General features: G+C 34.3%; 1 protein-coding gene across 1 annotated transcript in view; it reads right to left on the bottom strand.

Moving 5' to 3' along the window:
- The window catches only part of LOC142975777 (junctional adhesion molecule 2A-like), a 140,903-nt gene that overhangs the window by 75,336 nt on the left and 49,771 nt on the right, over nt 1-15,796 (bottom strand). The window lies entirely within an intron of this gene.

The following is a 15,796-nucleotide window of genomic DNA, read 5'->3' as shown; positions in this document are numbered from 1 at the left end:
CGCGACAACCCTTTATGACAGCTCTTGGTTAATACGAGAGAAACGCCTTCATATAATTGTTATATTATGTATACAATTATCACCCGTACTGGAGCTCGATTCTCTACTACTATCGAATAACGACAATCGGCAAATTGTCGAGAATTTTTGATTGAAAATATAATCAGCTCCTCTACCGGACGTCGTATGAACTATTTTAGCAGTACAATTTGAAATGACAATCTTTCGGCACTCAACAGTACCGACGACTGTAGAGAATCGCGCTACAGGTTTTCATACAAAATTTCTCGATTTCTAACCCGTGTCGATAACGGATAGGGGCAGGGAACCACGCTATGGATGTTGGGATAATTATCCGTATAATGATTCGATATTGTAGACTTTAGAGAATCGAGCTACTGCTTAATATAAAATGTATGCCTAATACGTTTTACATATAAAAATATCGATAACGTCTCGATAACGAGGTTGAAAGGGGTTCGTGATCGCTTCTCAGTACTTTCAATCGCCCTTCACTATATAAACTAGTTAACATGTATTATAAAGGTTAATTACACTTTATTCTAGAAACACAGCAATTAGCAGCATGCTAATGTATTATATATAGTACATATTACTGCGTTATCTTGCATTATTTATAGGTTATATTGAATTATTATCAATTATAACGTAACGTGTTATATTAAGAATAGGTGAAAAACAAGTGCTAGCAATAAATTTTTGTTGCCTAAAGTTAGGCTTTAAGTCCACTAATTTGAAAAACTTTGTGTTTCGTCATCATCGGCCCAGCTTTTCTTCCGATATATGTTGGTCTCTTCTTCTTCCAGTCTCACCGGTAGCTCAGTTGAATACCAGTGCTTTTACATGGCAAACATTATAACATGATACCCTTTATTAGTGAGACTGGTTGTGAGAATGTCAAGCTTCTGACTACTGGTAACGACTGTCAAAGTCTTTGTAGTCATTCAAGAGCTGCTATAGAATCGATTTTTATTTCACAATTACAACATGTGACAATTTATTTTTTCCTAAAAATACAGCCTGGATAAAACATAAACATAGTTTTACTTCTTTTATTGAAATATTCGTGTAATGATATTCTATTATTACATTGCTCAGTTGGTTACCCCAGTATTACGATAGCAGAGTTCGATTTCCGACTCGAATAAATACGAGCCATAAATTGTTTTGTTTTAGAATGTTCTTAGCGGCGTGATTTGTGTGTTTGCAAAGTCTTCCGCGACGCAAGGATTATCCTTAAAGTGGGACTGTACTTAAAAAAGAAATCCTTAAGCTTTTCAACCCTGAATTTGTAAATTCAGATCTTTTTACGTACCTATTGGATTGTTTGTTTAGTAGGATTTATGAAAGTAGTGGTTTTAATGGTCAACTTTTACAATCTTTAGGTGTTAGACAAGGCCTAACGTATCAGCAGTTTGATGTAGCGCGATTCTCTACAATTGGCACAAACGAGTATCGAGAGTTTGAAATTTTAAATATACTACAAAAACAGTTCCTACGGTAACCGCTTGGGGGCGCTGCACAGATATTAAAATATTTGAGAGTAATATAAAATTTCTCAATAACCAGTCGGTAGCCGAAAGTGGCAGACAATCGCGCTACTGGTAGTCAAATGGCGTACTATGATCGCTCATCTCCTTAGATGAGCGATCATAGTACGCCTACGCATAGAATGGGCAATCTTATTGTGGCAAGTAAGGACTTATTCTATTGATCATCTAAAAAAGAAATTAGCACAATTTGTTACAATCACCTGAATCAATTGTCTCACACCCTGTAAACTCCACAATAAAATAAACAGTGTAACAATCTAACACATTTATTCGATCACAAAGAAAAGGAGAATTTAGCTTGTGACATGATTATGTCAGTTGAGGAAAATGTCATTTGTGTCCGAGGAAACGTGAGTAATAGCGATCCGGGAACAGGACAACGGAACCGGAACGGATTAAAGCCGGCTTTTGACTATGGGATATAATTGTATTCTATCTCTACATATTGATGTATTGTTATATTATAACTCTCGTTTGTTGCCCAGATTGTAATTCAAATTTTACAATACAAAATAAATATAATACACACAGCTTTAGAAACTACGTCAAACGGTTGCTTTTCACACGAACTTCACCATCCAAACAGTAGCACGATCCTCTACCACAATTGACAATAGACAACCGGCTAGCAGTCAAGAAATTTTATATAAAAATCTGATCAGCGCCTCTAGCGGACAGCGTAGGAACTCTTTTCGCAGTACATTTTAAATGCCACACTCTTGATACTCGATGGTACACTTTCAAAACATCGCTTAAATGGCCGAAATATTTGTAATTTAGCATGTAATAGATATTTAATATTTTTCTTATCTTTATCTTATATCGCAGAATGTGAAATGTATTCAACAAAATGTATGGTAAGCGATAAAATATGAGAAGATCTCTTCAAGATTTAATATAAATTAATAATATTATTATAATATGTATCATAGAAGGTATATCCCATAGTCAGGATCCGGCCTAAACCTTTCATCTACCCAGCAGATATTGGTCCGCTGTGGCACATGCGCCCTTTTAAATTGGGAGCTGACTAATTATTCGTGTGTGACTTGATATGTGGACGCATTTTCCTCATACGGCTTTCTACGGAATCAAATTTCAAGAGAACGTAAAGGAAATTAGAAATTAGCTTGTGGTGTTTAACCTACTTATGGGAAGTGCTTTATTTGGTTTTCATTTAAAAGAGTTATTTATACATTTTATGAGTTAGTTAAATTCCAAAAGCGGCACGTAATGAGTAATGTTTTTTTTTGTGTAGGCTGAGACCAAAGAACGCCACTTGGTACGATCCTTTCAAACTTTCATCCATAGATCTTGTTATAGAGGACCACCGGTTACGAGTACTACGCACCTGACCTAAATTACAATCAAATCTTATATCTACCTAAATTGCACTTTAGTATTATGTGCACAAAGCGCGCTTGCTTAGAAACTAGTCTGATTTTCCGTTTTGAAATTATCGTTGTTCTATAGCTCGATTTTTGACTACTATCGACTATTGTTTTAGGAACTATTTTAGCAGTACATTTTAAATGTCAAACTTTGCTATACTAGACTGAGGAGCCGACTGTAGGGAATCACGCTACTAATTAAAAGATTTACAAAGAAATTAAATATTTAAATTTTTAGGTAAATCTTTAAATGAACTGCAAATATACTTATCTAGTCTTACAAATGTCGGTAGACCATAAACTGTGAAAACTACGCGCTATCTCGGCCTCACTGGGCAGCGATTAAATAAAAATCACGTTCTAGATCTCAGTCTGTTTAATAGTTTATTGCACTTCGTTCTTTTCTCTCTGTGTATTAACTCATTCTCGTTTATAGTTTAGTAGGTTCTACGTTTATCCTAAGAATAGGCTTAAAAGTAATATGTATGATTTTCTTTTATCATTTTTAACATTTAAAAAGTGCTGTAAAAAAAGTTCCTACGGTAACCAATAGAGGCGCTAATCAGATCTTCATACATATTTTTGATAGCTAGCTGGTCGTCGATAGTCTATAGTGAAAATCGCGCTATTGTATGCTATGCAGTCGCAATATATTTCTTTGACTAAAATGTACTGTTAAATCTTATTTTCAATAGTTCCATACTTAAGATCTTATATCCAGGAAAACAAACATCAACATTTCCTTATTTCATAACCATCATTATTCTAATCATAGAAATTTAGCATTACTCGTTATTTATTCTAAAAGATTAACTTTACCAACGTACTTAGCGTTTATATCCAAGAAACGGGAAGATAATAAATCCTAAGACGTAAATCCTCGCTCAATCGCCTCGAGGTCTTTACTTGTTTGCGTTGCTATCAATATGTATAAGATAACACTGATTATTTTGCTTTACAAAACCAATTCTAGCGCAGTATTGCAGCAGCAATGCAATCAAATCAATGGAATAACTCGATATTTGTCGTTTATAAAACGATATAATAAAGTCCTATGTATTGATTTAGATGCTATCGTTTCGTTTTTGTGTTGCATGACAGCGCTATCCTAGCACAATTCTGTACAATCGGTACTATCGAGTATCGTTGACTGACATTCCAATGGTAATACAAAAATAGTTCCTATGGCGCCCGCTAGAGACGCTGATCAGGTTTTCATACAAAAATTTCTCGATAGCAAGGCGGTTGTCGACAATCGATAGTGATAGAGAGTCGCGCTAGAGATATAGCAACGTAGGTATAAAGATCGTCTATTGCAACTCTTGCATCGATATGCCTTGTTTAAATGCTTAACACGAGTATTTACGTCTATTATAAATTTGTTCTTATGACAAAACAAAACACGAATAATGCGACGCGATTGCTTCGCAAATAGTTCATGTTTACTAAAACTACGTTATTGTATCATAAAATCTATGTAATATAACGATTATGAACTTTAACTATTTGCCTGATTTGTTGCACTTAGCAAAAATGCGTAGAAGTAAAACTGGGTTAATAGTTTTAAAAGCACACTCGTAAAAGACATACCTTTTTAACTATACAACATCTATAACAACAATAAAAACTAACATTAATCTTGTACCAGATAGACAAAAAAAAACATTTTAATTAAGCGATACATTTTTCTAAGAATCTATTGTATTATAAATACTGCAAATTACTTCTTTGCTTAGTAATTGTATACTTTAAGCCCACAGCAAAACGACGGCTACAAACAAAAAACTCAATAAGCTAACTCACATTTTTTTATTCGTTTCACTGCCCACAAAACTGGCACCATAATAATTTGTAACGAACTCCCGTTCGGAAACACACAGCAATTTGGTCGTATTCCTGATTGATTTCCGGATAAACCCAATATCATATATCCATATTGTTTCCGATCGAAGTATCTCTGATGTATTAAGAGCTTACGTTCACGCCATTAAAGCACATTAGAATTAGGTTACGGTATTATTGAGATGATAATTACATTGGAATATTATACACTGTTGAAACTGTAGTGTCTAAATTGTCTCAGGTATTGAGAGGTTTTAGAACCTGTAGATGTAACTAACTTTCTACGTTGGCTTCGCCCAGCGTGTAAAGATTTCGTGGAATAAAGAGGCCTATATTATACTATGTGTTAATCTAGGTTATAAGCTATCGGTGCACAAAATTTCATTAAAATCCGTCAAAAAGATTTTTCGTGGAAAACTAAACAAACATATAATATACATTCTCACAAAATTTCGCATTTATTCTTTTAGTAAGACAAGTACACTTTTTGCAATTACAATTTTTGTTAAGGTCGTGATTTATTAATGAATTTTAAAGTTATTAATCACTTTAAAATAATGTATAAGAATACACTTTGCTTTTTTACGTAATAAGTACTTAAATATTTAACTCGTAAAGTAATTATATTTCCATATCCCGGTATGCAGGTAACCAGTAATGAACAATGGAAAATCGTAGGCATTTCGCCGATAACAAGGTACTATCGAGATCACAAGTGCGCCACTCAGGGTTATGAGTACTTATGAGCATCTATAAGTACAGTAGCGCGATTCTCTACTGCTATCGACTATCGACAACCGGCTAGCTATCGAAAATTTTTGTTGTTTGACAATCGGTTCAGCGCCTCTAGCGGCCGTCTTAACAACTATTTTTTCAGTAGATTTTAAATGTCAAACTTTTGATACCCGACATTACGGTACCGACTGTAGAAAATTGCACTAATGTAGAGCGACTACCGACAACCAGCTAGCTATCGAAAAATTTGGTTAGGCAATCTATTCAGCGCCTCTAGTGGACGTCGTAGAAACTAATTTTGCAGTACATTTTATACATCATACTTTCGATACTCGAAAGTACGGTCTGTACAGAATCGCGCTACAGATATCGACATACGCTGTCGATTCAATGTCCACAAAATGTGCAAGCTGATAACCTAATTAGTTGACGTGTATCTGAACGTGACAAAACAGAATATTCTAACGCTTTCGACATGTTGAGTGCCGTATTTTGAGTGCATTAATTAAACTGTACTGCAAATAATAGATGCGTGTTATAAGATACCAAAAAGCTATGGAGCTTTTATAAGCACCTTAGCACATTTTTATGCTTAAGAGTAAACTAAAATAATGATATAATATAACTTTATTCCTTGAAAATTTGTTTGTTTTTCATAAAAAAAAATGTTGTCAGGATTTTATAAATATAATAATAATAATATTGTTCTCCTGGTCAATAATCGGCTACGGCAGCCAATATTTATAGAGTTTCAATTTTCGCCCATTGCCCAGGTACACTCTATATTTCTTCAATCTCATAGCCCAACGGGACGGATAACCATCACGACCATTGAGAGGTCAGATGCAGCATAAAAAGAGCCTTTGTTTCATTATAAGAACACCTCTTCCTTGATTTTTAATAAAATATTTTATTCCAGTCAGCTTTCTTGAACGGTAGGAACAAACTACTCGTGCATGACTTTCCTTAAATTTAACAGCTTAAATTGAAAACTTACAGCGAGCGGGGCTCATAGTTAAAACGTTTTTAAGTCTGGTGATACTAAATAGGATTTTAAAAGCAAAGAACAAGATTCAAAGAGAGCGGACTTTCATAAATTAATTAAAAAAGGTAAAGGTCTGTCATAAATTTTCTTAGACAAAGATATACCAGTAAGGTTTTAGTAGATTAAAACTGATATAAACAGGATAAACATCGACGCAATCGGCCACAAAATAGGTGAAAGATAAAAAATAATTTCACCAACCTTCGCCATTCGGGGCTAATACTGTCATCAGTAAACCGAGGGCGATTCATCCCTAGAGAGATACCCCCCGGAGATAACACAACAGAGTTTTCAAACAAATTAACTTTCATCCCTCCGGTATCAAAAAATCTAAATCCATTTTTTCTCTTTTTTTCTTTGTATAGATTAAAAAGGCACTATTTTGTATCACCGCTTTAGGCATAAACAAAATAATAAACTAGGCAGATATCCGCCTAGTGAAATTTGTAAAGAACAAAAAAGATTATCTGTTTGCGAACTAATTAGTTATTACTGCGTAATGTTTTTGTTTTTAATGTTAAACAACAATTTCTAATAAGGGATTTGTAGCAAATATACCAGCTTTACTATTTCCCTGGAGAGCAAATTACTTATTAGCTATAATATACCTTATATTAGTTCTAGTTACCTACAACACTTACAAACGGATTATCGTTTAGACAAAATTTTATTATGTTTACAAAACTTTAGCGCATAGTCTGTAAACCAGTATCGAGTGTTTGACATTTAAAATCTAATGCCAAAATAGTTCTTACGGAGCCCGCAAGAGGCGCTAAACACTTTCGTGTAAAATTTCTCGATAGCTAGCCGGTTGTCGGTAGTCGATTGTGGTAGAGAATCGAGCTATTGTATATTTGTGCTAACTGATACTTCTTCTACTTGGGCGTTGTCAGCTAGGCATCAACCAGCAATCTATGCTTGCCTTCGCAGTCAAGTCAACGTGTCAGAACAGACGGTACGTTATTCTTATGTGCTTAGGTTGACGCCTGATTGATTGACGCTTACTTGACGGCAAGGCAACAGGCAATACGCTTACGATCCCTTGCTGAGTCGAATACCGCGCTAACAAAATTCCCTATCAATAAAAATTTGATAGACTTTTCCACGTTCATCAAATGATATTCCAAACAAAATATTGTACGTGAATTCAGGCGTTAAAACAATACAAGAGAGAATTTACTCACGTCTGAATAGAGACATTATCATTACGCCTACAACACGTGCTTCATGAAATATTACGATAATAATAACGCAGGAAACTTCCGCAGTTTTCTTTAAATTATGATACAAATATACGGAGGAAGGAAAAATCTTTATTGTATTCTATTACCAATTATTGTTATGTACGCGATATGTATTTACTTGTATTTTTCATCTTTAACGAGAGATACAGATAAGTACAAATCTGGTACCAGTCTGGTGGTCTATATGGTGCAAGGCCCCCCTTTCTCATTATGGCAAGAGACCTTTGCTTTAAGCTTTTAAGAAGACTTTCAGCTTCTGTTTAGGGTTATTAGTATATGAATGCCTAGAAGGTCAGTCATATATATCTTGAAACTTCGTCATTCCAACGAATATCTATCTGCTATGTAAGTTTGAAACATCCAAGACCGCCCCTAGCGTATATCAAAGGAATCAATTTAGTATGGACGTCCAAAATTCAAGCACTACCGACTACCTATTTGTCTTTCGGACGAGAGAATCTTGGTACTATTGGAGCGAGTACATTTTCTTACTAAAGACGCGACTGATGTTTGCTGAGACACAATTCTGAGAAAACTGACTGTATTATACCAAATGAATAGTAATATCCAGCCGGAGTGACTTTGCAGGACATTTTATTGAATTTGGTTGACATTACCAAGCCAGTAAAAGCTTCCCTGCGTTTTTTTTTTTCATTCGTTAATTTGAGATTTATTCCGAGAAAATTCCACGTAGTGATCTAGCCCGTCTGGATTTTATTTGTAAACGTAATATCCAAGACAACTAAAGGGTATTAAAATGACTATAATAAAAAGCTCTAGCAATATATTGGTCCAATGGATTTAGTTATTAAGAAGATGTTTTTTAATAAAGTCTTTGAAAGGTATTTGCTTTATTGAGTTTTTTACTTTAATCGAAGGACTAATATTATAAAATATGTTATTCAGTTTTCATTTTTCTTTAATCCCTATGTAATCAAGATCACGATCTAATATAATTTCCAACGATATTACCCAGGCACTAGATACATGCACGGTGGTAATTTTTTTTGGTACTGATATAATATGTCGGCCTCCGTGGCGCAGTGGTTGAGGAGGTCACCACGCCACTATCAGTGCATCGGGAGGACGTGGGTTCGATTACCATGAGGAAAAAGTATTTTTGTAAAAGTTACTATGTTTGTAAAAGTCCCCGCGACACAAGAGCAATTTTAAGTGCGCGAGTTGCATTTTTAAAGAATGAGAAATGAAAAAACCTACCTATACAATGTCAGACACTTGCATTGAGCAAAAATGTTCAATCAAACATACGTAAAATGTACTAACAATATTTGTGAACAAGTAAACAAACGCCTACTCGCTAAGATAAACACTAAACAGGGTACTTAATCCTCAGTGCCATTTACATTTTAACCAAGAACCTTGTACGTCTTTAGCGGTATAATTAGGCTACAAGCGACTTTACCTAAAAGTATCTTAAAATATTCAAGTAAAAATGTTTCGAGTACTAAGTGCCTTTTCAGCACGTAAGGTTATTACGTAGATGGAGTGTCGATGAGTCTCGATGTAAACGTAAGCATATTTAACTTAATGTTGGTGAGTTGTTTATTTATAGTGTTGTGCGAATTATTTTACGGTATAAAATAATCAGGGTTGGTGGACACGTTTGTGAACTTGGGAAGTCGTGATTATTATGTAATTTCGTTTCTGAGACGTTAGAATGTAGTGAAGACTTTTAATTTGTAATCTCTCATCTAATCAAACAGTCGTGAACGTCAAGCTAACGTAGATTATTATGACGCTTTATAGTTTTCGTAAATACATTTTGTAATAACTTTTATGGAACTCGAATAGATAAACGTTTAAAAATTACGGTGTCGGTAAACAAATCAGATAAACCTTACAACAGTTGCTTAAATTAAACTCTGTCGCCACGAAGGAAACGAACGAAAAACACTGCACGATACCAACTTCCTTAAATCGTCTCCGACTTTACGATTTATGTAAACTAAACTAGATTAGGGAACAGTTTTAAAACTGTCGACTATAAAAACTTCAGGCGTTTCACCGTAATCCCTTCAGCAATTCAACCTTTGTGACAGTGTAGAAGGGTAGCTAACCCCAAAAATTCTAAAAATACCTCGAAAATTCGTGTAAAATTTAAAGTTTTTACTGGCAACCCTAGCTATTATGGTAGTGTCGATGTAGGCAACACCGATTAAGCAAACGGGGCTGCTTTAACAAATTATGGCGGTGGGAGTGTTCCGCCATAAACGATGGCACATGGTGCCACTCGGCTTATAGTTAAAGCTACATGATTTAACTAAATGATTACGCTTCTTAGTTTTGAATGAAATAAATAATTACTTGCGGCATGAAACTTTAGTACCATAAAATCCATAGTGTATTAAAATTTCAAAAAATTAGGCCTGGCATATTCGTCATTTGATTTCCAGCCATTCTTTATTAAAAATGAGTTTTACTGTACAATACATAAAACCTATAATGTTTTCGTGAAAAATAAAGTTTAGTTAATAACTATAAGAGTCTCAATAACACTAATTATTCTACTTACAACGGAGAGAAGAATACGTAAAAACATAGAACAAGGCCTTTTGCGAAGAGACCGGAGAGAACTTACAGATTTCTGACACGAAAAAAGACCTTCAAAGCAGCAGCCGCTTGAAGACTAGAATCATTGAGTATCGAAAATTTGCGTAGTATGAATGGCCTTACCCCACTTGAAATGTATTATATGATATACATTCAAATACGTAACTTTACTCCAAAACTATAAGACAGCAAACAATAAGTACACAGTTTAGAAATCGTCGTACAACTTCTAGAACATATTAGATAAACGGATTACATGGCAGCCGTTTTACATGTCAGTATTACACACTGATACGATCTTACAGGCATATTGTGGGAACACAAGCCGCGGATGTTATGCCGAGGGGATCTCTTTAAAGGGTAAGGTCTAGTGGCAAAACATGGAATGTACCGGTTTAATCCTCCCCTTGTTGCCGTAATAAATTAAGCATGTTTACGGTGGGATTTTTTTTCTTTGTTTTTCTAGTGACATGTTTTATATGGAGTGAATTGTACGAAATATTTAAAAGTACCATATAACTCGATTTTTGACACTACGTACATGATATCACGCTTGTTACGCCACTGCACAATACACCTACGTTTAGTCATTAATAATGTTAGTCCCTCGTATTAGAGGGAAGCCTATTGTCATATACCAGGCATGTTACTAAACTTCAGACTACTATTAATACAATGTTATAAAAAATATGTCGTAGTTTTCAGTCAGATACACTACTGACCGCGCCACATATTATATTATCGCAACATATTTGAAAGCTAAATACAGTGGAATTATATTAACGTTAATAGCACAGATAAAACAGGAATATCGAAACATCGCTAGTTACCGGTGATTTCGGTAGTTATCGATTTTAAAATAGCATACAACAAACTATGACTAAAAATATTATTATTAACATAACAAAATTAATGGATTAACATAAAATTTCACATGTATAATTTGCAATATCCTCCAATTAGTTTTTTATGTATACTAACACTCGAACATTTTCAAATGATACTAAAAGTTACGAATAACAAAATAGAATAACGCTTTTTGGCAATATTTTACTGTATAGATTAACTTCGTTAGGTTCAAAATTAGCATAGCAACAGCACTTTGTAATTTTTGGCAACGAAAATTTAATGGCATTATAAGTATGGAAATACGTGTACCTATCTTTATGAGCTCTTGTACATATTTAATAGAAACAACTTTAACCAAAAATACTTTAATAATACTATTATATCGTTTGACATTAAATATTCAAAAGGTAACAATAGAAAAAGTGTTTACCTAAATAAAACAAAGCTCTATTACCTTTCCAAGTGGTGTTTCAAAAATTTCAAATTCACGGGGTTCGGCTTCTTAATTTTTTTAAACAAAAAAGATTTTCAGCTTGTCCGTTTTTCTTTGTAGTTTAATGAACATTCCTAAGCACACAGGTAAGCAACGAGGGCCGGGAAATATAAAATTAATATTTTTCGCTTCAGTAGGTTGCTCAAAAAAGTTGCTTTCAAACGTTTTGAATACCGTTGCGAGGCTATTATAAAAAAGTTTTAAGAATAACTTGCTCCATCGAGCCCGGAGAGCGATCGTTTTAGATTTTTTTGTAGTTATATTTTTAAGAAATTCGTTGGTTCAAGAGGTAGTGTAACATAAGTAACCCTGTAATTTATTCACCAGCATAAGTGCGAACATGCGATAGATACATATTCTTGCTTGCAGTAGTAGTTAAAAATACCCGCTTCTGACCGCGATGTCCTCAGCGTGAAAAAAATTCCGGACTAAAAAATATTCTATGCGTCCACCAGTTTATAAGCTATGATAGCACCAAATTTAATGAAATCCGTATTTTTTTGTAAAAGATTAAATAAACATACACACACAGTCATTAGTCCTCACAAACTTTCGCAATTATAATTTTAGTAGGATAGATAATCTCTATTTGTTTAATGTCTTCAATTTAGAATAGTTAAAACTTTGCTATCACAATATCAAGCAAGTTTACAAAACTAATAGCTATTTACGTATCGTAATTGATACTCGATCAACCGTCACGGAGTATCTCTTAAAAACTTGTAAAACCAAACTTTTGTTTCAAGAAACTCACTGAGGGATAAAATAAACTAAAAGTTTTTAAATAACCTAATGAGTGTAGCTTGTTCTACTCTTAATAGTAAATTATATTTACTGAGTTATTCACGTTTTAATGATGTATTATTTGCCCTTGTAACTTCTTATTCTTGAGGTGCCTTCTGGAGGCACCCATTGCCAGTTGCGGTCACCGGTCGGGAAACGATCTGTGAGTTAAGTAAACTTTGGCACGGTCATTCCATAGATGGGTGACCGCATACTGGTATTCCGTGCTTTGGAGGGCAAGTAAAAAGTCGGTCCCAGTCGATATCAGTTTAGATAACAGTCATTAAGCCACGTCAAAGGCCTTCGGGCGGCGTAAACAACTATGATACTAGATTGACCACTGACCATACGATAAGAAGAAGCCCTTTTAACTTAAAACAAGAAACAAATAATAAATGTTAATCCTACTACGTATCCTACAAATATTATAAATGCGAAAGCTTGTGAGTATTGATGAATGTGTTTTGGTTAACTTTTCACGAAAAAACTACTGGACGAATTTTAATGGGTACTCTGATGGTTTTACCTTTAATCCCGAGAATTTTTTTTCACACAGGCAAAGTCGTAAGCAGTAGCTAGTAATGGATTCATTTGGAACAAGAATATAAGGGTCGCTGAGAAGTACTAGTTCTATCAATTCTATCAACCATTAAAAAAAATTGTGACAGAAAGGTATATTTTATATGGCGAAATTGGCTGTTAATAGATTTTTGACACAACTAATCACGAGACATAAGTACTCCTAACTATTTGGAACATGTTATTTTTACGCAGACAAATTCGTTAACATAATTTACTTATTGACGAAAATAGATAAAATGAACACAAGTATTTTACTACACCCACTACCTAATACCTCTTACTTGTCTTTCAGGCAAAGTTCCAAGCCCGTACTCTTGTTACTTAATCCGTTTAATACTAAAAGATCCTGTTACTAAATATACTCGTAGTTGGAAATATTACAAGCTTTATAATACACATATAACTTTTGAAAGTCAGCGTATACCAGGGATTCTCGAACCCACACTCCACTTTGTGTGGGAGACTGATGGTTATCTCACTAAGTTCTCACCGCTCCTCACTTTGTGTAATTCTATGAAATAATAGTTAGAAACTCAAAGTTACCAGGAATTTCTCATTGGCATATTCAATGACCTTTGTAAATAACTGTTTGATGAAACGTTCTGATCGAAGTCCAACTATCTTTCATAAATATAGTCCTTGTTTACAATTATACTGAATACATAAACCGCAGTTGCGTTTCACTTGGTCATTAAAAACAGCAAAATATTTTATAGGAATTTTCATTTTACGTTTTAAAAATTGAATTAAAAAAATACTTGAGTTGTAATCCGCTTGATAGTTTTAACGTATTTAGCACCGCGGGTAGGAACTAGACCATCATTTAAACGTTCATACATATAATAATAATGCAATTAAGATAAAGATAATTTTGGTCTGTTACATTTCACTGATAGACTCTTAAACCAATTGAGTAAAGATCTAAAAAAGTGTCAAATCCCAAATTTTGTGCCAAATAAAAACATAAGTTACGCAAGCTGAGTAATAGACATACATTTGTATCTTCAGCTAAAGCAGCTTGCAAAGGAACCACAGGTACTGCACTATATTAACTAATTAACCTAAACATCAAATCGGTAAATTGATTACAATAATCCTAGTGTAAATGGATAAAGGAAATAAGATACGTAACCCAAAACAGAAATCAATCCCACGCTATTACCAACACAGTAAAGCAAACATCGTATTTATTACCAGTGTTATTCAATTTTACCGTTTCTCGTCATCGAAAAAGCCATTGTCAATAGACACACGGTACGGATATAGACAATACGCTCTGATACTGAAATAAGCAAACAAAGCTTACGGATATCACATTTCAATAGAGCCTAGTTAGGCCCGTTTCCACTGGCAGCGAGATATGACATTAATCAGCTCACTCAATGAACCTATTTTGATATTATTCGTCATCTATAAATAGATGTTGGTTGCATTTGTGTTTATTACTACGATTCGCATTTATGGTAACCCAAATGTTAAATAGAGTGTAAGTAGTGCAGGAATGCGTCAATCTTATTCAAAACGCTTTTTAGTTGGTATCCCAATACTGGTTCATGGATACCGATACCAGTCATTAGAAAGGGTATAAGCTTTATTAATAATTATTCAAATACACCTAGATTCAGGTTCATTGCCTAGACATATTGTGTAAGTGTTTTAACAAGCTAATATCAAAAATATTCGATACTGTAGTATGGCTTTTATAGTTCAAGATTTTTTTTTCTCTTGACCTTTGTACCAAATTAGTTGATGGATGTCAGTTCGATATTGGAAAAATCTGCGCTTGAATCATGGTCTCCCTTCTCATTGAACAGGAAACCTGAAAACCGTTCGTTTAACACTTAGTTTCACTCTTCAGATCAAATTTTTATATCACATGCCAGTGCCAAACATTCAGATGGGTGACTGCAACTGGTTTTAAGCATTCCCATCGATAACCATCAGCCTACTTCAGCCCAATAAACAGTGGCACAGCATAATCGAAACATACACGGGCGTTCATTCGCCTGATATAATCCTTTCAGCACGAGAATTGATGGCCTATTCTCTCCCCGAGCAGTCTAAACATTAGCGCATCATTTTGTGTTGCAATGCATTGCTGCCTGATTGAATGAGATTCAATCGTATCGAGTGTGTTGATGGATAATGCGATAAGCAATTTTCTTGTGATTGATCTATTAACTAGGTTTTGGAATGCTACTGACAGTTTGCTGCACTTTGGAGAATTGATGCATATTTGACACGAGAAAGATTTCAAAAAACATATTCAGCGTTATTTTTAGTGAAAAAAACTTGTAAGCTCAGTATCACATTTTTGTATCTCTAATATGGAGCGTTTCTAATACATTCCTAGATCTAAGTTAGCAATGACTGTGAGACACCTTTGCATGCCTAAAGTCATCAAGCCGAATTTTGGCACCATTAACATGTTTAATCGAAAAATAGTTATTATTAACCCAAACTTTAACTACTACTACTACCAAATAAACAAACATTTGTTTTGATAGAAAACTGAAGCCACATATTTTACATACATTACGTACAATTTTATCACTGATCAAGTGAAGTGGAGGCGCACGGTATGGCAACATCGCGTGTTGTTTCAAAGCAACTAACCGCAACATGAAATTTCCTGTCGGAAACACACTTTAGCGTTATTAAATTTTTTTTTTTGTTTCTTTTTTCTA

This window comes from Anticarsia gemmatalis, chromosome 9, assembly GCF_050436995.1.
Source record: "Anticarsia gemmatalis isolate Benzon Research Colony breed Stoneville strain chromosome 9, ilAntGemm2 primary, whole genome shotgun sequence".
Taxonomy (NCBI): Eukaryota; Metazoa; Arthropoda; class Insecta; order Lepidoptera; family Erebidae; genus Anticarsia; species Anticarsia gemmatalis.
The sequence above is the reverse complement of the archived record's forward strand: the minus strand, read 5'-3'. Positions and strand labels throughout refer to the sequence as shown.